The following is a 21,869-nucleotide window of genomic DNA, read 5'->3' on the forward strand; positions in this document are numbered from 1 at the left end:
ACGAGAAAAATATGTAGTGAACCCCTGCTTTGAATCACAATAAGTCTCCTGCAAGCTGCATAACAAGTCTCGTAAGAGCTGTGTTTTTTCATACTAACTATAAAATCTTGCCTGCATTGCATAATGCTTCGTCATCTCGCAAGAATATTGAATATTAACTAGAAGTTGCGAAAGAGCTAGACTCTCCTGCAAGCTCTCGCAAGAGCTGGGTTTTTCTATGCTATCTATAACAGGTTTCGAAAGCCACCACGAAGGGTATATAAAGGGGTCTTTAATAGCTCAAAAATTGCAGACGCCAACCGACTGTCCACACAAGAGGACCTCAAGCAGACATTAAAGACGCCTTCGGTGAGAGTCTGCACCCTTTTAAATACGAAGCATTTCTTCGCGAACTTGTGAGACTTTGAGCATATCTATCTATCTATCTATCTATCTATCTATCTATCTATCTATCTATCTATCTATCTATCTATCTATCTATTTATCTATCCGCCTATGACTTTCAGTTCTCGCGGCCGTTTAAATACTGGTATCAATACCAAACTTTCTATGGGCTAACATGACTGTATAAAGAACATATTTACATGAAAATCATGGCGTATATGTCATGAATGTCATGATATACATTTCATGGCTCTGCAATTCTTAAGGGGCTTTCGTTCAGATTGCATGTTGGAAAACAGGTATGGTATGGCAGGATTTCATGGCGAACACAAGTCACAGACCTTAACATGGGAATGATGACATGCGTGTCATGTAACAAGATGACTACATGCTACGCTAATGATGTGTTCGCGGCCGTTTCGCTAGTGTCACATATACCAAAATTCGTACTACACTACGGGAGTGGATGACGAAGGTATGTAACTGGTGCAAACAAGATAATCATGAGCTGCGTGTCATGTAACAACATCACTACATTCCACGCTCATGATGCGCTGGCAACCGTTTAGCTGGGTTCACTTATACGAATTTGGTATTACGGGACGCGAATGGATGACGAAGGTATGCTACTGGTGTCAAGATGAACAACATGAGATGGGTGTCATGTAACAACATGACTACAATGCTACGCTCATGATGCGCTCGCAGCCGTTTCGCTAGCTTCACAAGTACGAAGCTCGGTATTACGCGACGGGATTGGACCACATAGGTAATTTACACATCGAAACATGATAATCACGACATGCGTGTCACGTAACAACATCTCTACATGCCACACTGAATATGCACTCACGGCACTTTGGCTAGCGTCACATATGCCAAATTTTGTATTACGTGACACCAATGGATGACGAAGGTATGTGACTAGTGCAAGTATGATAATTATGAGATGCGCGTCATGTGATAACATGAATACTTGCCACAGCAAAGGCGCCAACACATTATGACATAACGCAGTGCGCGTGCTCGCCAGCAGTCATTTCGTCGCGTCACGCCTGCGTTGCCACTCCAGGCGCCAGTCCTTCCATTCGCAGGCGCACGCCACGCTGCGTTGCTTTTACGTATGCGCGTTTCAGCGCTTCCGGCGTCCCTCCGTCACAAAAAAAAAGGGAGACGCAGTGTTGTCTTGGTAACGCATCGGCACGAAACGCCGCATACCACATTTCGCGCTGAATGCCGTCGGGCCGCGCCGAAGAACGCTGGTCGCTCCTGGCGTGAGACTATAGAGTGCTCTTGTTTTGCTAAGTTGCGTCGCTGTGCCCGGCGTGCGCGCACGTCAGGGCTACATTGGAGTATATTGGGCCCTTCATGTTGCGCCCGCGGCCGTTTATTTAGCTCCACATATACCGAATTTGGTGTTACGAGACGTCAACGGATGACGAAATATATGTATGGTGCAAAGATGATAATCCTGACACGCGTGTCATGTAAGAACATGTAAACATACCTCGCTCATAGCGTGCTCGCGGCCGTTTTGCTAGCTCCACATATGCTAAATTTGGTATCACGTGACGTGAATAGATGAAAAAGGTAAACGGCACATCCAAACATGATAATCACGACACGCAAGTCATGTACGGCATCATTTACCTCCACCTCGGAATGTTGTGCCGATTTTAAAATGTCATATCAACATTTCTCATTCGTGCTTCGCATATCATCGATTCCCACTGTACGTGAAATCTGCCAATTTTTTACTTGATTATACTACACTGTGAATTGTTGCTTTTTTGCCTTTTCAATAGAGACTATGACAGAACCACGTAAACGTCAGCATTATGAGTAAGAAAACGCCGTGCCGCTGTATTACCGTTTGTAATTGCTTTTTGGTGACGCCATCGATACTCCCCGGGACAGACTACAGAGTTTTATTATTCAAGCCATGAAAACAGTGCCTATGACACAATGAAACCATGGCGACATTTGCGGAACCTGATTGAGGCGTGGGGAAAGTATCAAATTCAAATGTGTCCGAACCAGGAACAGTGGCTAGAGGAGATGGATAAAAGTTTACAATCTCCTCCACGCTGGAAACTGCTGTTACACTCAGTTCGCAAACGAAGAGAGCTTGTACATGTTGTGTTTTCCGCTCGAGGTGATGGACAAGCTGAGACAATTTGTAATGATATTGTCAGAAGATTTGAACAAGCACCCACCCAGTACGGAATCGCTGCCGTCGCACTCTACACCCGAGGAACTACTCTACCACACGTCTACGTCCTACACGACTGCAGCTGGAGCAATGGCACATGCTGATGTGTCATCTTCGCTGGCTTCGTCACATGACCAAATCGCTCGCCAATTCGATCTACAAACACCAGCGCAGTGGACCTTTACAATATCGTCTAGTATCTCACGATTGAGCCCCGGCTACTAGAATACCTTAAAGTGGGATAAAGAGATTGGGGTCGTGACAATAGACATGGGGATTTCTGACATTTCTAAGATCCTGGACACGAAATCGGCTGAGTTTTGGAAATACCGCACACGAAACTGCCACATTCAGTTGCATGTAACGACGCCCATGGAGGTTAGACGAGCGGTGGAGACGCTGACAAGTATGCGCAGGGAAGGGTCAAAGTGCCGAAAGCGCGCAAAAGGAGCATCGGAAAATCCATCTAGAACTGACCACGCGAAATCCCCGTATCGCCATTGAGCAACAATGTGCGCATCCCCAAGTGGCCGGTGGACCCGGTCTTTCTGTTTATTCGCCTGGCGACAAGTGCATTCAACGAGCAATTGAAGTGTTTAATGATGAAATTTGTTCGTACACCACTCTCTACTTCATTGAAATGTACAAAAACACGCAGTCACTCCTTCACACCCCACATGGCAACATCACTACCTCTTACATGGACGTGCCCATGTCGTTTGATGTTATTATGATACTTTCAAACTTACAGTTTCACGGCATTTATGAGGAAGTTTCGGCCTTTGTCAAAAACCTGTACAGCCTGGTCAAGAAGGTGGTCCCCACACAAAATTTGCAATTCTGTCCCCTGCGAGTGCAGGCAAAAACTTTTGTTTTTGATCCTGTTTTCTTAATTTTACATTAACCACGATACAATTCGTAACTTTAACCGCTACACTAGCTTTCCACTACAGGACACCATGGGCTGTCGCATCCTGGTATGGAACGAGCCAAACTGTGAGTCATCTGCTTTTGGTACTCTCAAAAAATTTTGGTGGTGGATTAGACTCGGCGGTTGTCAAATACACTGCTGACCAGACCATTTCCAGGACACTCGTCATTCTGCTTTCAAACAATGAGGTGTTTCCAGAAGACGAGGTCTTCAAGCACCGCATGTGTCACAACAAGTGGTGGGCGTGTCCTCCACTGAAGAAAGACGGCAAGAAAATTCATCCAATGGCCCTGGTGCTTCTTTTTGATACGTTTGTCTTGGAAGAAACATACTTCGGCACGCGACAGCTTGATCAATAAACAGTTTTTTAACCTAACATCCTCAGCACTTGGTTAATGTTTTGCATTTTCGAATACACTGACAACTACAAGCGTGACCGCTGTCAGTTCAGTCACTCAGTCAGTCACAGTCAGTCAGCCACAGTCAGTCGGTCGGTCGGTCGGTCAGTCAGTAATAATATGCTCACTAATATTGTGCCAAACAAGAAAAAACGAGCCCTTAGGCCTACACTGATTTTACTTATGTATATATATATATATATATATATATATATATATATATATATATATATACTCAGAGGTGGTGGTAAACTATGTCATTTACCATCTTTTATTCCAACATGAGGTACTAATTTTAAATGGGAGAGAGTTTTCAGTGGTCATGAACCACAGAAACCTCAATTTCGGATAGTTCTTGCTTACAGTGTAAAGCCGTGGGTCTGTCCATGCATGTCTGACCGGTTCATAACCCCTAGTTTTATGACCCACTCAGCGGGGGTCGCTAGTGTGATAGATGGGTGGACTGAAAGAAGCATAGATGCACAATGGGACGTTTCGCCCCACTAATCGTAGAAACAATCATGAGGGCGACACTAAACGTAACACACAGAAAAAAAACAGACGAGACACGCGCAAACTACGCACTCATTTATTCAAGCAAAATAAACACCTTTACAATACATATCCTACACAGGGGCACCGCCAGAACAACCAAATAGATTTAAAGCAAGCGAGAAAAATGTGGAAATCAGCACTTTAAAAGCGCAATCACTCACGCACTCGTCACTTTTTTTTCAATAAGAAAACCTCCAAACGTTTGGCAAGCCGTTCTATCTATATACTTCTGCCTAAGATTTTTGCACACCAATATCGCAAATCACAATCCTGGGAAGAAATAGTCAAATCCTAGGCAGAAGTAACGATAAAACGGCTCGCGAAACGCTAGAAGCGTTTTAGTTAAAAAAAAAGCAGGTGGCGTGTGCACGAGTGAAACCTCTATTGCGCTGTACAATGCTGAATTTTCAATTTCTGTTTCGCCTAATTTGAATTTTCTTGGTTGTTGTGGGGGTGCCCCAGTGCAAGATATTGATGTGTCATCAATAATGTGGATCGTCCTTGTATCAACCCGTTCGTAGTTTGCGCCTGTTCTCGTCTGTTTCTTTCTCTGTGTTGTGTTTAGATGCGCCCTCACCAAGGTTTTTATGTCAAAGCCCCGCCGAGGTGGTCTAGTGGCTGAGGTACTCGGCTGCTGACCCGCATGTCGTGGGATCGAATTGAAGCAGCGGCGGCTGAATTTTTGGTGCAGGTAGAAAATGCTGTAGGCCCGCGAGCTCAGATTTGGGTGCACGTTAAAGAACCCGAAGTGGTCGAAATTTTCGGAGCCCTCCACTACGGTGTCTTTCATAATTATATGGTGGTTTTGGAATGTTAAACCCCACATATCAATCGGTATCTATGTCAATGCGCCTACTCACCCAACATCCAACTTTTTGAATTCCACTCATCAATATTCACTCCGTGGATATGCTGTGCTTATTTTCTAATAGGCCGCATATAAACGACTTATCAGGGCTCAAAACCTCGTTTGCGCGAGTGCAAGTTAGTTATTTATTCAGCGACCCATTTAGAGCATCCAGCCGCAGTTTGTCTTTCAGACCACTTCGCCGGACTGGAATTGTTCCAGTAACAAAGTAAACACAACTGCAGCCGCGTGACCACGCAAACTTGTAGTTAAGTTTGTTCGTTGTGTGTTCTTCTTGAGGAAGATCGAAGTCTCGTCAAGGCGATTATTATCGGCGTTGATGAAGCTGTAGGCAGGTTGGAGATAATGAAAACTTGAAGATATATTGTACCAGAATATGTACAGTCAGATATTTACAGCTTGTCCAAGAACACTGACAACAACATAGATGTAAAGAGCGTCTTACTCTTCTACCTAACTCTTTAAAGTTAGAGACTAGAGCACTGTTACTGCATAGAAAAAAACCTCGTCTCACTGATCGACCACTGAGTGGTTACGGCCCAGACAAAAATGACATCGTACGGAGTCTTACTAATCTATCCGTCAAGTAATTGCAGCCTAGACTGAAAGAAGCGAGTTTCATCCAATATTGATTCCCTTGCGGTAATCAAAGATAACGGGGAGGGGGGGGTTGACCACTGCTGGTCCGCCTCAAAGTTCTGTTTGCCAGTCTCTTTACTGCCAACTTAAGCCACTCCTTTTAGGGCTGACCTAATCTCGATACCAGTGTTTTGATAGTTTCGGCAGGCCTTGGCACTCTTTCTTATTATGGCTATTTCCCTCTTCTTCATAACCTGTCAGCGATTCCTTGCTGCGCCGATTTATTCCAAAGTCGTTTACACATTCTGCGCCACGTGTCCGCTGGCACACTCACCCCGAACAACAGAAGCGACAGCAGGTTTGCATACCACGCCTGAGATATCGGTGTGTTAGCCCTGGCACCTTTTGCAGCGTCTTTCCGCAATCGGCGAGATGAAACCGCACTGCCGGTCGTTAAAAATAAATGGGAAGTGGCCGCCACTGTCCTTTCGGACAGTCAGGGAAGCAAGAGGTTTTCGCCTGTCACCCCTTTCCTCACGTTCGGGCCGCGTATCACCGCACCATGACTTGCAGCCTCAGCTTGCCTCGAGAAAGCAGTAGCTAGGTCATGTGTCCACAACCACGGAGAGCTGCTGGCTGGCCGCACCTGGAACGAGTCATTCGAGGGAAGCCCTTCGCCCTGCAAAGATAAGCGAACAGTGAAAAGACCGCGCGGAGAAAAATTGGCCCCGCATCTGCATGTTACACTGCAAATGTCGTCGAAAGACGAGAGTGTTGCGTCTGGAGAGAGTGAACTAAATGTTTATATGATGTTCTGCGCAAAACAATTGGTGAATGATATACTGGAGGCGCTGCGCTAGAGTGCCTCGAGCGTGCAGCGGAGGCGAATGAACGCATCAACTCCCGTCACACGTGAGACATGAGCGCTATCTGGCAGTTGTTTTGGAAAACGAAGTGCGCGCACCCGGCGCGCTGGTTTTCTGAGGTGTAGAACGAAAGGTGACGGGTAAGTGGCACCACTGGGTTGTCTTAGCAAAGCGTTGGAAACACCTGCCTTGTCGTGCAAACGTTGCCTGGTCAGCGCAACGTGATAAACGGTATGGGCGTTATAATTACTTATGTATGCTTTTATAGTAGGGGACCCACCTAAAGAATATTGACGTGTTGTTATGGTGACCCAAATGTTCCAATATTTCTTTTTTATTTGACGATCACACAAGTCACAACGCTGAATCTTGAGCAATATTCGTGGGCGCTGTGGATGAGGTCCGCCGTTGGGAGTATCTATTGGCCACTTTGGTGCCGTTTAGGGTACCGCTAAAGGTGGATAAACAGACAAACGTTCAGACAGACAGACAGACAGACAGACAGACAGACAGACAGACAGACAGACAGACCAACGTTTTTGCTTCGTAAGTCCCCAAGAAAGACTGTCGTTTTTAAAAGCCGTAAACGTAGTTGTATAACGTACAAAGCCGCCTGCCTATTCGACACATTGGAGATACGAGTGGCAGAACGTAACACCTGTGACGTGGCGGTGTGCGCTAGAAGATGCGCGAGCGGACGCTGACAGCCAACATGAGCTAGAGAGCCAACAAAACAGATGGTCATGTAGGCTCCCTAACATGAGCAAGCCTGCAGGCGCGGAGGAAGAAACCACTCATACCGCAAGCGGACGGTGCGTTCGAGCAATCAGCCAACACAAAACTGGTGACAGAATCGTTGACACTATCACCAGGTTGATATCGGCATCGCGAGGGGCTCCACATCTCGCTCAGTCACACGGAAATGTCAGTGGCGTACCGACTTCTTCACAAGTGAGAGAGCAAGGTTCTCATTCCGTCGGCTGTCGGCATTCCGTCTGCGTCACTTGTGACGTAAGTTTGGTAAGGCAAACCACAATGAAGGCGGGAGAGAGTTTTCTGACATTCTAGAGCCTCAACTGAATGATAGCGTACTCTGCAATGTTCGAGCGTAAGGTGCGAAAGCGTTGCATACGCGGCCTACGATGTAGAAAGTCTACAGTGCATGGTCGCTAAACATGAAGAAGCGGAAGTGTGGAAAAATATTACGAAATCTCATGTTATACAATTACGCGACTGCTGCGCTGAATGAAAATTTCGCCTCCGTTCGTTCTTGAGGGGACAGCCGAGAATGCCCACTGCCGAAAGTGGGGGGGGGGGAAGGAACGGAGATGTGTATGTCTGCAGATGAATCAATCTCACTCATCCCAGCCTTAGTATCTTAGTGTCATTGATGTATTAGCAATTGGTTCCATATGATCATAAAATAGGAAACCAGTTGAGGTAGTTGCCTGCAAACTTCGCAAGATATAGTTGTGCCGGCAACCTACATTTCAATCCTAAATATACATTTAACCCCTCAATACTCCTATAAGTCCCGGTGTGCAGACATGGTGTCGCTGTGCAGGCATCGTGTCGCTGTGCAGGCACTATTGTTATGCCATCGCCAAGCCCATAGCTATGATTATTACAGCGAAAGCTCTTATGAGATTACAACTCGGGTCACGCCACCGTAGTTCTCTGCCGCCGCCGCCGCCGCTACCGGGGTGCATAACCATATCGCTCAAAGTTAAAAAAAAAAACACCGCGCCAATGACACAGTGAAGCTCGAACCCGATTCCGCTGGGTGCCAGCCCACTATTCTACCAGTGAGCAACGCCGGTGCTTAGGACTCTTAAGTAAACTTGCCCTATAGGGAGGCTTGTTGTCCGGAAAGCAATCGTGTCAATACGACTTTAAAGCCTTCTAAAACAACGAAAAAACAACCTTTTGTCGCACAGTGCGAATAGCATAACGAGTGGGCCGTGAAATGCTCGAATCCGGTACCAAAGCTTGTTCATGTTCCCCTATTACCTGTGGCGCTTACGCAATTCTGGCATAATTCCTCTTAGTCGTCAGCCACTGCATGAACAATTGGCACGAAATTTCTTGCAAGTGTTTAGCGGATGCCACATTTTTCAGAAGCATGACGAAAAATGACGAAAAATACCATAGTGAATGCCGGAATTCTACAGAAGAAATGTATTAATAACGTAAGCCTTGATGAGTATCACGAAAATGTGTTTGCAGTAGTTAGCGAACGAGTCTTTAGAAAAGGCTCTGAAGGGCTGCTCTTCTAGCTTTCACTGTGACTGTGCTGCAACTTACGCACAGGCCTGCTGGTTTTTTTTTTTGTTTTGATGGAATTTGCACTTGTTGAATGTTTTGAAAAACACCTATGTTTAGTATTTTTCCTCGGCGAAACAGCCTAAGTACACCCGTGCTTTTTTAGTATTTCTCCTCGGTAAAGCGGTCTCCTTGGCTACAAACTTGGCCATCACCGCGGCAAGACTGAGAACTGTACTCCGTCCCGAAAACAAGCCGTCTACCGTAAAGCTCTGCGCGTGCCTAAGCGGCGGTGCGCTTGACGGAGAGCCCATTACGCTTTTCTCACTGAAGAAACCTCCGCGAAACGCAGACGCAGAGCCAGGAGACCAAGAACTCGCCTAGCATTCCAACAAAACCGCCTTGGAATAGAAAGAAATTATTTTAATAATTTTGTGCAAGCAGCACGCCCATATGCGTAGGGCTGCCAGGTTGGGTCTGAAAGGCCTAGGCTAACAGCAACAGCGTGGGCTTGCTTCATGTCATATTTGTGGTCGCCTGGTCCTGCAATGGCACATTCAGGCGAAGGCGGATGAGGAATATGGGCTGCTCCTGCAAAACGGTGGAGCTGTTAGGGTTTGTCCATACTGTTCTTAATTTGCGCATTTTAAGGGGGGCCACCAAAGGACACAAACTTGGTAGACATTTGTACAACTGCAGCATATCTTCGTTTCGTCTCAGGCAGCCTTCGGCGGTAATTTGCATCTTCAGTTTGTCTTGTATATATACTTCCCCGACCTTTGAGAACAGGTGTCGATTCTCATTCTGAGGATGCTAGATGCTAAAAAATTACCAGTATCATGTTTTGAATTTGACAAAAGTATGCTTAGCCTGAAAAGTGCAGCAAGCCGGGCAAAACCTGTCAATTAGTGCGCAGTCGCAATTAATTTGGTCTAGCGTAACAGCCAAGAACTGTTTCCTTCCTTTAAATAAAGGCCAATTAAGCCCAGTTAACACATTAAAACAAAAATATACATTACATCAGATAAACGCTAGCTACCCTAATTAACTCCATCCATACACTAGTGTGCCAGTATGTTCTTTATCAGTGGTCTCACGGACATCAGGTTTATCATCAAAACGCCGTTCATCGTCTTCGGAGGTGACATGCGAATCTGGCGCAGCCTTGCTTCCCTTGTGTGCATTGCGATCTAGTTCTTTTAGGAGGCTTTCCACTCCGCTCGTCGCCTTTGCCTCGCGTCCCGAAAGGAAGTAAACTTGTGTTTATTTATTTATTGAACACAATATCATGAAGTTTCTCTTTAGTGGTGAAAGAAAATATTTTCCAAAGTCAGCAGCATCTGCTTTGAGCGGACCATTCATCATAGCAATGAAAAGTCGGATCACGATGCCGAGGCTTTTAAGTTTTTTTTTCTTCATTGCTACAAAAAAAACGACCAAGTGTTGTCTGGATTGGACTCGTCCATAAAGTATGCTAGAGAATCTCGGTAAAGTGGTTTAACCGCTGCGCGCTATATCCTAAATGCCCAAACAGTGGTGTTCCGTCGTGCACTGCAACCGCTAGCTGACATGTACTACCATCTGCAAACTTTCAGAAAATGAAGCGCTTCCGGCACATTTCATAGTGGCCTGCATCGAGATCTACATCCCTTAGAAGTCATCCGGGAAGGTCATTCAGTCATCCTGTGAACGGAAAACTCCTTTATTCGCGCACACTGATGCGTGTTCCCTTTTGCAACGCTGAAAAATCCAAAATGTGCTCCATCTATGTCGTTTCCAGTTTTACGCGAGTGAGCACTACATCCATACACAGAGCATTTGACCATTGCGCCAGAAACACGTAAATCTTAATGTAAAAAAAAACGCACGTTTCCAAGCCAGCGACCACCAAACACCCATTCAACGGACCACGGAAGTAGAACGACGAGAGCCATGCTGGCCGGAAGTGTCGTTGCCTGACAGAACGAACTCAGTCACTACTTACCATACGCGCCAGAGTGACCAAGGAATCTGCGTTCGAAAGGCAGTAAGTGCGCACGACTATATTGTTATTTATCAGTAAGGAGAGAATGGCAGTGTATGTGTACACTTTTGAGCTGTCAATCATATTTACAATCAATACGACGTATTTTAAAAGAATTATTAGCACAGTACCTAAAACTTAGACGCATCATGAAGAATAATGTATGACGTTCTGCTCGCTAGATGCAGAAACAGCCCAGCTATGCATTTTTTTTTACTGTTTTCATTACCGCGCCTATTCAAATCGATCACCAATGATCGACGCTTGCGTTTTTTTTTATTTTGGCATGTTAAGTTTGTTTCTCGTCGACCCAGAACTTTCTCGTTCTTATTCGGTACACTCAACTTTCAGAATAAATTTGAACTTGCCAGTTTTGGCAACATAGTGATATTTCAAAGACGTCTGCGCAAACCAATGTGCGTGTACTGTTGCAAAAAGAATTAGGGGACGCTAAAACTTCGCGCTTAGAAGTTGAACGCGATAGCAACGTCTCGTTCTTTGTGGGTAGTACTCAGTACTTGAAACATTTTTTACAATTTGCTATAGACTCACTACGTGGCTTTAAGAGAATAGGCACAGTAGCGTATGTGCCTTTTGTAGTGCAGTACCGTCTGTCAAACACGGAACTGTTTTGATAATCACATATTTTGAGGCGTGTTGGCTATGAACGCTCGTACTACACATTATTACTGCCATATTTTATGTTGCATTGTGAAGCATGCATACAGTATGCGTGTGTTTGTGAAGCATGAAAACTACTTTCACCAAATGTTCAAGCAGAGTAAGATCTTTTCGCTGGTTTCACAAGCAGAACCGCTGTGCTTAAGCATGATACAGTTGAGTTGCATTTGTGGGTTCAGTAAACTATGCAGCGAAGTTAAAGTTTTAGCTTATGTAGACGACGATGCTTTGTTTTGCACAGATAAGCCAAGTGTCAAAAATGTGGTGTCTACTTTTGAAAAGTTTGGCGTAATATCAGGAGCTCATTAAAATGCCTTTAGAACTTTAGGACTGGGGTTGTGCTTCTGTGGTAGCACGCTGAATAAGTTCGCCGGGATTAATTGAGCAAGAACTCCTCTAACACAGCTCGGTGTACCATTGCGTGCGTATAGATTCAGTGCGCATTACTGGAAGGAGCGCGTCTTCACGCTTGATTGACAGACCCAGACATTTGTTTCCTATCGACTTTCAATGTTTGGAAGAGCTGAAGCTTGCATTAGTTCTCTTTCAACAATGCATTACCATATATCGCAACTTATTCGTTGCAGAAAATGTTATATACAACGCTTTCATCGAATTTTCGTTACTTTTATATGGTTTTCGGCATTTGAGCCCATGCGCCGTTAAAACAAACACCTCTTTTCGTGGCAAATAGTGTCACGATTATTCTTTTTCGAGACAATTGCCATCCTGTAATTTGTTCGCTCTTGCAGGTTACTCTTGTAGATTGCTTACCAGACTCACTTGTTTCGTCAATTTTATCTGAATGCCCGTGTTTGTGGGGATTCATGCAGAAAGTTTACTTTGCAGTTCAGTTCTTTAAAGCTCACTTTTCTGTGGAATACCTGTACACAATATGACACAAAGTACTGCTTAAGAATCTACTAACTATGATCTCCCCACCTCTGTTTTACCGCTCACTGTACTCCAATTTTCCAGGCCACAATTTCTTGAAGCGAGTGTGCCAAATGTACAATCCACCAAATACAAAAAAAACAATATTCTATAAATCCCACTGTGAAACTGTGACCGTAAACACGTGGTTAAAAGGAAAAGGTACTTTTATTTGCTCTGTTATCTACCATCATCGGTTGATGACGGGCCATGTAATATGTTTTCTCTCATGAGTATGCACATCTTATAGAAGACGCGAATCCATAAGATGGGCCGCAATGCAGAACCCACCACCTCTTCAAGCACAAACTTCATTCAAACGAGTATTCACATCAAAAATATTTACGATGATTTAGACTTTTAACCGGGCTGGTACTCCATCTTGGAGAGGTGTTTGGCCTCACCTTTTTCTCCTTTGTATAAGACAATGTGAAGAATTGTTGATTTGAATAACTCACGCTGTGTCAGCCCTTGAGTGCTTCTCGTAACGCATGAGCGCTTATTGTCGCCATCTGATTGTACATTTGTTTGCTTGGTTTTGTTTTTAATATGCAAATAATTTATTGAATTCCATGCGTGAAAAAAAAACAGAGGCTTGGCCGTGTGGTATAACATCCGCTTGCCACGCTAACAACCTGGATTGATCCCCACTTGAACACAAACAACCCTGGCTTTGTCCCCACTCTCTTGGAATGATTTTTATAACTGTCCATTTATTTCCACCGCTCGCTATTTTTTGGTCACCCATCAGACGATGATTTTTTCCCCATAACCAACGACGCCGATGCGACAATTTCTGCGAAACGAGCTCTTTAACGCTATTGCGTTAAAAATGCACTGGGCTGTCTAACTTCACAAATGTGCATGCCCTTTCAGATTGCTGACCTTCGATCCTACAGTAGCATAGAAGGTCTGTAATCAAAGAACCTTTGAAAACTAAGTATCAAAATAAAAAGTGACCTTCACAGTTTGACAGTATTGAGAAGTAATAATTGACGGAAATTCATGACAGATTTTTAATAAAGAGCTGTTGCTGGAGTCAGCCAAAATTTAATTTACACAAAACATTTTCAATGATTCGTTGCATGTTTGAAATATTGAGGTGGCCTTCTCAGCTAGTTTCCAGTAGCTTTAGTGTCGTTTGAATTCTTGTATCAGACACAGGCTTACATCTATTGTCACTTGCCGCTCCTAGAGCGTATCATTGACCACGCATGGGCGTGCATCAGCGCTGCAAAACACACGCACCGCTCGACAATGTCTTGCAACCTCACCTAAATGGAGTGAGGACGAGCTTACAATCCGTGTAAAACAGAACTCCAGCTCCAAGTTTTGTGGTGACGATGTTTCGCGTCAGCCTGAGACATCCACAACCGCTCATGGGTTTGTCTTGTTTACAGCCTCCAATTGTCTTCTTTGTCACAAGTGCATAGCTTCCCTCTTTGTGCACAATCTTCAAGCTACTCTGGTTACGTTCGAGGTCCACACTTTCCTGATGCGCGGTGTGCTGGCGAGGGATGCAGTGCTTCTCCTAACGACAAAGAGACCACCGGAATACGTTTTGGCTCTGGCTATGGAGCAGCGTGAACTGTGGTAGAACTATATACAACTTTTTTTTTCAACATGATGTACAACATGCAGAGAAATATGATTGCATGCATACACAGGAACGCCAACTTATGCTGAGTGAGGTAGCTCATGAAAAAAGGTTACGCTAGACAAAATAGCAAGGTTGAAAGGACATCTGGTGTATAGAGGTATTATTCACATCACGGGTATCCGTCTGTATTTGAACACCTGGAGGTTTTTATCACAAGAAAATAATGTTTACTGAGTAAAGTGTACTAGTTCGCTTGTGCCTTACAAAAATCCAAGCAATGCTTCACTGCATGGCACGAGCAACGAAGTAGCACCTAGGTTTCAATTTCTTTTTTTATGTGATTAGAAACATTTTATACAACTATTAATATTGTTTATACTCTTCCTGCTTTATCTTCAAAATGTGTATTCGGAAATTTCTTTGTCGAGAACAGTTTTGCATTTGTACTGTTGTTTATTTCCCTCTTTATCAGCTGGCAACCAAAATTTACACAATTTTCAGATTTTTAATCACTCTAGAACATTTTCGGTGGTCTACAAGGTACATGTTTTGAAAAAAGTATTACATTTTGCGAAATTCAGTATGCTGCAATCTGCCCTGGAGAACTTTTCAAACGGGCAAAAACAGTATTCCCGAGACCTAAAACAAATAGCACCTTCGCTTGACAACAGAAAAAAAAATTAACAGGTAAAAGGCTTTACGCAGATGATTGCCCTTTATATGACGTGAGTGTTTCCGCATCTGACGAAAAGAATTTGAGTAAATCCTTTACCTCGTTTTGTGCTTGGTATGAAAAGTGGGAAATGAACATCAATTTCAAAGAGACTGTTGTTTTGTCCTTTAAAAAAAAGTGAAAGCTTCGCCAGAAGGTCGAAGCAATGAATGCGATATCAACATATTCGAAAGTTTTACGTAGCAAAGCTAAAAGTTTTTTAGCAACAATGATTGTAGTAAACATGCGCTAACTAAGTAACCAAGTTTGCTGCGGCGCGGACGCAGTAGAGGACCACAACAAGGCTCTTGCGTAGTGACGTCGTTGATGAGAAGTGCCTCTCGTGGTGTGCAGCGCATGCTGGCGCCAAGGTCTGTATGTCATGTGTCTCCGCTGGTAGCAGTTAGTTATGTATTGAGTGCATCTATATTTGGACGGCTGCTCCAAGTACACTTTTGGTGCCGTTTTTAAAAACGATAGTCTTTCTTGGAGACCTTAGACGCAAAAATTTTGGTCTGCCTGTCCAACTGTCTGTTTTTGCACCCTTTAAGTTACCGGGTACTCTAAACGGCACCAGCCGATACACGAAACGGCCGACCCAATCCGCAGCAACCACCAATGTTGGTCAAGATTCAGCGTTGATACTTGTGCGATTGTCAATTAAAAGCAAATATCGCGCAACTCTGACGCACCATAACAGCAACTCTATATTATGTATGTGCGTTTTTTTACTAGAAAAGGTATACATGAGCAATTCTAAGGACCGTATAGCATTTATCACGCTGTGCTGACCATGAAACGCTTGCACTTTTTTGCTGTAAATAAGTGTACATTGTGTCATAAACCTGTCTGTTTCTCGTATCCTCTTGCGACCTTTCTTCCGCCCCATAACAACTGGTGGCAGCGGTGGGAAGCCATCAATCAACTTCCTCCTTCCGACCCTTAACAAGCGATACTGGGATTAAATCACTGTGTGCGGCTGGGGGACCTTCAATCAAAACACGCGCCGCTAAGCTGTCTTCTTTACTGTTCGGAAGCACTTCCGCCAGCTGTTTCTGACGCTGCGGGCAATTCTAATTCTGGTGCCCTGTACTGCCGCCACTGTAGCAGGCCCTGCGCTTTGGTTTCCCCTCCACGATACGGTTTTTCCCAGCCCCGTGGCCCTTCATTGTCTCTTCGTCGGATCTAGCCCTGCTCACGCTTTTCGTCTACGCCACGCTTTGCTTCACCTGCCTCGAGGCGCTGTTCGTCCCCTGTGCTTCTTCAAACGTTCGCAGAAACGTGGATATTTCTGGGGCGCTCATCCACGTTCTACCTTCTTGGAGTGTCACATATCGCAAGGCCTCCTCCGACAAATTTTTCTTTAATTGGTCGGCCACCAAAAGCTTGACCAGGCCCTCGAATGTCAACACCCCTCTTGCCTCCAGGTAAAAGTGGAGGTAGCTCTCTAAACGTGTCGAAAAAGGTCTCCACCCCTCGTTCGCACGCTTGCCTGATCCTAAAAATCTTTTTAAATATTCCCCGGCTGAAAGTCTGAGCTCGTCCAGCACCGTTTGCTTGATTACCCGGTAATCTTTGTGCTCTGTTGGGCTTAGCCGCGTGGACAAAAACGGGACTCTCTCCGCTACCAACGGGAAAACTAAACGTCCCCAAAACTCCCCCGGTACCTCGTGAGCTTCTAGGGCACTTTCAACGGACTAAAACCATACCGGTGCTTCAGCCTCAGCTGGAAATTCGGGTAACAACCATGTTAGGACTTTTGAGTAGCGTCTCAGTTCGCTACATGGATCCCGCCTGCCGAACTCGGGTCCACTCCACCGAGAGCTTCCGCCCATCATCTGCGACAGCCTCTCCATCTCCAACCGCAATTCCTGCAGTCTACGCTCCGGCGTGAGATTTCCGAACTGCTCATCTTTCTGGCTCTCCCGCGCACTACCCTCTCCCGGGTTTCCCACGTCGCTCTCGTCCCCCGACTCACGACTCATGGCCTGCGCTCGCCTGTCCGGGTTTAAGTGGGCAAACCTCGTGTCCATAGGACGTCTTAAAACTCAAAAGAAAAGCAGCGGTACCCCTGAGATGTAAGAACACCAGAGGACTCACCACTTTTGAAGTTTCTGTTCGCTGGTTGCTCGATGTCGCCGGGGTTGTCGCCGGACTGATGAATTGGGATGACCATAGCTGGACCCCTGGCTTCCTCGGGTCGATGGCTGCCACACTGCCGCCTCCTCAGCTCGGTGGCTTGGCTCTTTGTTGGAACAGCCGATGTCTTGGCTTTTGGTCTTGCGTGTTCTCCGCAACACGACGATTTCCTTGTTGCACAGAGCGCTTCTTGTCGTCGTCGTCTCGATCCTGTCGGACCACGCCAGTAGCTTTCAACCTTCTACCCACTCCCTCTGTTCCCTTGAGCAGAGCTCTCCCAGGAGAGTGGAAGGTTGGTTGCTTCTCGGTGTCCGTCCTGTTTTGTCGTGGCTGCTGCTGCTTGTTCGGGGATGGAGGCCAGCACATTTCAAGCGTTGCAACAACTCAACTTTATATACAGAAACTTATGTACATATTTACAACACTTGACCGTCGGAACCGTCGCATGTTGCCTCGGCAGTGCCGATAGTGCATAGCACTCTTTCTTGCGACCAGACCCCCCCCCCCCGCGAAGACTCGGAAGCCAGGTTTTAATACCTTGGTTGCCCCTCCCGATTCTCCTCACGGCCAACCAAAGCAATTTAGTCCGTTTATTGGACAGACAACACACTTGTTGCCATTCCCTCCTCTCGCTCTCTTCTTCCCGCACTCGACTGCTCGGTCGGAAAGAGAGGGGCGAAAGGACCGGCCTGCACACAACGTTCCGCGAACGCACACAATGGTGGCGCCGTTTGGCTGCGGGCCTCCTGCATTACCGCGAGATGACTACGCTGTCCAGCACGACAGCCATCCCGCGGACTCTAATCCTGACGGATGGGTGGCTATGCACTGTCCTCATGTCACCCGCCGGCAATCCGCAGTCCGGTGACCCTTTAGCTGGTTGCTAGAAGCGGCGATTATTAGTACCTGAATTACGGGGGCGGCAAGAGCCATCTGAGGCTGTCCAATTACCTACAATCGCAATTGAAAAGTACTGCCGCTTACTGCAACATACTCCTTCAATAGTGCCTCTCTAACCAGAGTAATGTAGTACAAATAAATTGATGTCTCATTCACTCATGATCTTTCATGGTCAACTGAGATTTTCTTAACATTTTCTGACGTCTTGAAGCTACTAGGATATCTTTGTGGAATAACGCAGAATGTCTTTAGCGCTATTCAACTTCTAATGTATAAGTTTCTTGTTCGACCTATTATCAATTATGCCTCTACAGTGTGGTCACCTTACAGACAATGCGACGTTCTCATACTGGGAGCAGTTAAAAAGAAAGCTGCCCATTTTAATTTTCACAGGTATGACCACAACATCTCACCATCATTAGCATTACATGAGGTAAAGCTAGAACCTCTTTCGGTAAGTTATTACGTAGAATCATTGAAATATTTGCACAACCTAATGAATCATTCATATTGCATTTCAAACACACCCTTTTTATCATTTGTCCAGCCTTCGTCTACCTGTTACTTCTACGATCTCAATCTTGCTATTCTTATTGCACGCACAGATACATTTAGGTATATATAGTTTCTTTTACCATACATTATAATTTTTAAATTCCTTACCTGGTCACATTCGATCTCTCTCCCTGATTGATTATGTGACTATTCTTGTTGAATGTAATGATACAACCGAAGCTCATTTTCTTTATTGTTATAGATGTATTTTTATGTTGTTTTTTGTTACTCCTCATGTATCTTTTCTTTTGTGATTTTTTCTGCTCTCTATATTCCGACTTCTGCAATAGCCATTTACAGGGCTGCAGTATGTGAAATAAAGGAGGCAGTGACTATGGTGATGCGGCCCGTCAACTCAGTAATATCATTAAAGTGAGGGGCCTTTCAGTTTTGTGAAATCGTGACTAGTGACGGGGCGCATCGGCGCAGGAAGGAAAAAAACAGAAAAAGAATGGCAGGAAAGTTAACCAGTCTATAGGCAGCCGGTTTGCTACCCTGCACATAGGAGGAAGATGGGGAGATGAAAGATAAATACGAGAAAGGGAAGAGAAATAAGCACAGCACATTAAGCAGCACACGCGCGCACACTCAGTCATAGTCCAGCCTTGTCTTTCGTGGTGTGTGACGTTGCTGTTACTGCCACTTGTTCAAGTCTCTGGCACGTAGAAATTTAGACAGTGCTTTTGTTGCCTTATGTTGTAATGTATTCTCTCAGGCACTTGAAAAAATGATGTCTACAGACATTTACTGTTGTCGATGCGCGTAAAAACAGACGCCAGTGACTCACTCTGGATGTCATACAATGGACAATCGCTTAGGATGTGGTGTAGCGTCTCTTCGCAAGGGCAGACATCGCAGAGAGCGTTGTCGGCCATCCCTGTGATAAATTATTAAGACTTTGTAAATGCTACTCCTAGCTATAAGCGGAGAAGAAGGGTGGATTTTCTTCGGTCGAGCCCAGAATGCATGCGGAGAGCCATCAAAGAGGACAGGCGTTGTTGACGATTCGTCTAGGTGGTCTGGTTGCTTGGTGGGCAACATAGTGAAAGCGTGATTTCCCGCGGAAGCCGTCGAAGAATAATGGCAGCATCGGTCCATGAAAATGGTATGGCTTCTTCACGAGTACCTTCAAGAGCTGCCCGTGCGGCAGTATCGGCATGTTCATTCCCTATGACGCCGCAGTGACTTGGCAGCCACTGAAAGGTCACGTGGTGCCCTTTCTCGTGTGAAGTTTGGAGAAGCCATCGAAGTTCGAAAACAAGCTGTTCGTACGGCCCGCGACGCAGTGCAGAGAGCACAGACTGTGGGGCAGTCTTTGAGTCGCTGAAAATCGACCATTGTTGCGGTGGTTCCCGAATGACCACAAAAATTGCAGCGTGGAAAGCAGCTAGTTCTGCTGCTGTAGACGCCGTGGAGTGGTCAGTCCTAAAGATGATGGTAACACCTCTTGCTGGGAGAACTACTGCACCGAACCACACCGTGCACCGAACCAACACTGGCGGTTCGTGGACGCATCGGTAGATATATGTACACTGTCTGAATATATCTCGTGCAAAAGAAGCAGAGACAGTTGTTTCAGCGCGGGCGACGAAAGCTCAGATTTCCTCCGGATCCCTGGTACATTAGAATGCACTGTGGGTCGAATAAGACACTAAGGGGGGGATCAATGGTTTCGACGTAGGAGTAAAGCCCGAGGAAATGACATCGTTGTACTTCACAATCACTTTAGCGAACGATGCTTGGCACCTGTCTGAAGGCAACAGTACAAGGTGATGACAGAAAGCATGCACAAAGTGTTCGATGTGCGTTCTCAGGACTTCTACAGCAACGTGAGTTTGTATTAGACAGTCACCAGCAATTGCAATTGTTGCCTCTGTTGGCGTACATCTGGGCAGATCAAGGCACACTATCGGTGCTTAGACTTGTACTGCCAGTAGAACACGAACATTGGTCTTGCAGGTACTGCTCAGCACGAACAAGCTATATCTCAGGAAACCGAGAAACAGCTGGCCTCTGTAGAGTTCCATCATTGCGTCTACTGACATCCCCCACGGCATTCCTGCATGGAACTTGAACAATTGGAAAACAGCGATCAAGCGCTTCTTCGTATAGGACACATGCGGACTCCAACAGAGGTCCCTATCAATAATGATGCCCAGAAACCAGTGGGTTTTAGCGTAAGAAATGGGTCGCCCACTTATGGAGAAGACGTAGGGGTCCTTTTCTTGCGAGTGAAGGCCACCAGCGCGCATTTTTCTGGTGATATGCTGAAACTTTGTTTTAACAAGTAGTTGGCAATCATAGTTGCTGCTCTTTGAAGTCAAGTGCGTATCTGAGTACGTGTGACTGCCGAAGTCCAGACACAGATGTCGTCTGCGTATACGAATATCCTAATGGTACTTGGCAAGTATCAGCAAAGTCAATAGGTGCAAGATAGACTAGCGTCGGGCTAAAAACTCCGTCTTGAGGAACACCTCTGGAAGTATAGCATCGCGTAGTTGGTCCGTATTCTGTTAACACAAAGAATGACCTTGCAGCCAGGTAACTCGAAATCCACCGAAAGACTCGACCACCAACGCCAACCACCACAAGAGCACCCACAATGGCCTTGTACTAGATTATCACACGCACCTTTCACATCTAGAAACAAAGTTGTAGATAGTCGCTTACAGGATCTTTTGTTCTGAACGTACGAAACTAGGTCAACGATATTATAAATGTCAGAGTGGTCACGTCGGAACCCAGCCATGGAATTCATATAAATCTTGTATTCAAGGTACCACTCCAGGCAGTCAAGAATCACCCTTTCCATTATTTTTCCTACGCAGCTGGCCAGTGCTATTGCGTGGTATGAGGCGAGTTCGAGTGGGTATTTGCACTGCTTCAAGATGGGTAACAAGCTGCTTACTTTACAGCAGTCAGGAACATTGTCATCCGCTTACGAGGTGTAGTAAAGGCTCAACAGTTCTTTCATTGCACCTTCCTCAAGGTTGCACAAGGCTGGGTATGAAATATCATCTGGACCCGGAGAAGTTGAACGCCTCCAGAGAGCTAGGGCCACCTCGGGCGCCTCCGTCGTAAAAGGGAGGTTCATGTGATAGTCACGGGAATGGGGGGCGTCGCCTTTCACTGAAAAATCTGAACGAGTGGTTTGGTTGGCGATGCGCGCACAGAAATCTTCTGCGACATCGATGTCTTGCCACCTTAAAAGAGCGCAAGCGTTTTGATTAGAAAACGCTGTTCCGTTGGATGACGCAGACATTGCACTAAT

General features: G+C 45.6%; 1 protein-coding gene across 1 annotated transcript in view; it reads left to right on the top strand.

The window, feature by feature from the left end:
* The first annotated feature begins 295 nt into the window (after positions 1–295).
* The window catches only part of LOC119178717 (thiol S-methyltransferase TMT1B), an 84,171-nt gene continuing 62,597 nt past the window's right edge, over positions 296–21,869 (top strand). Inside the window, exon 1 of the mRNA XM_037429953.2 lies at positions 296–348. The gene's annotated coding sequence lies outside the window, so the exon portion shown is untranslated. The remainder of the gene's footprint in view (positions 349–21,869) is intronic.

Source organism: Rhipicephalus microplus, chromosome 1 (assembly GCF_043290135.1).
Source record: "Rhipicephalus microplus isolate Deutch F79 chromosome 1, USDA_Rmic, whole genome shotgun sequence".
Lineage (NCBI taxonomy): Eukaryota > Metazoa > Arthropoda > Arachnida > Ixodida > Ixodidae > Rhipicephalus > Rhipicephalus microplus.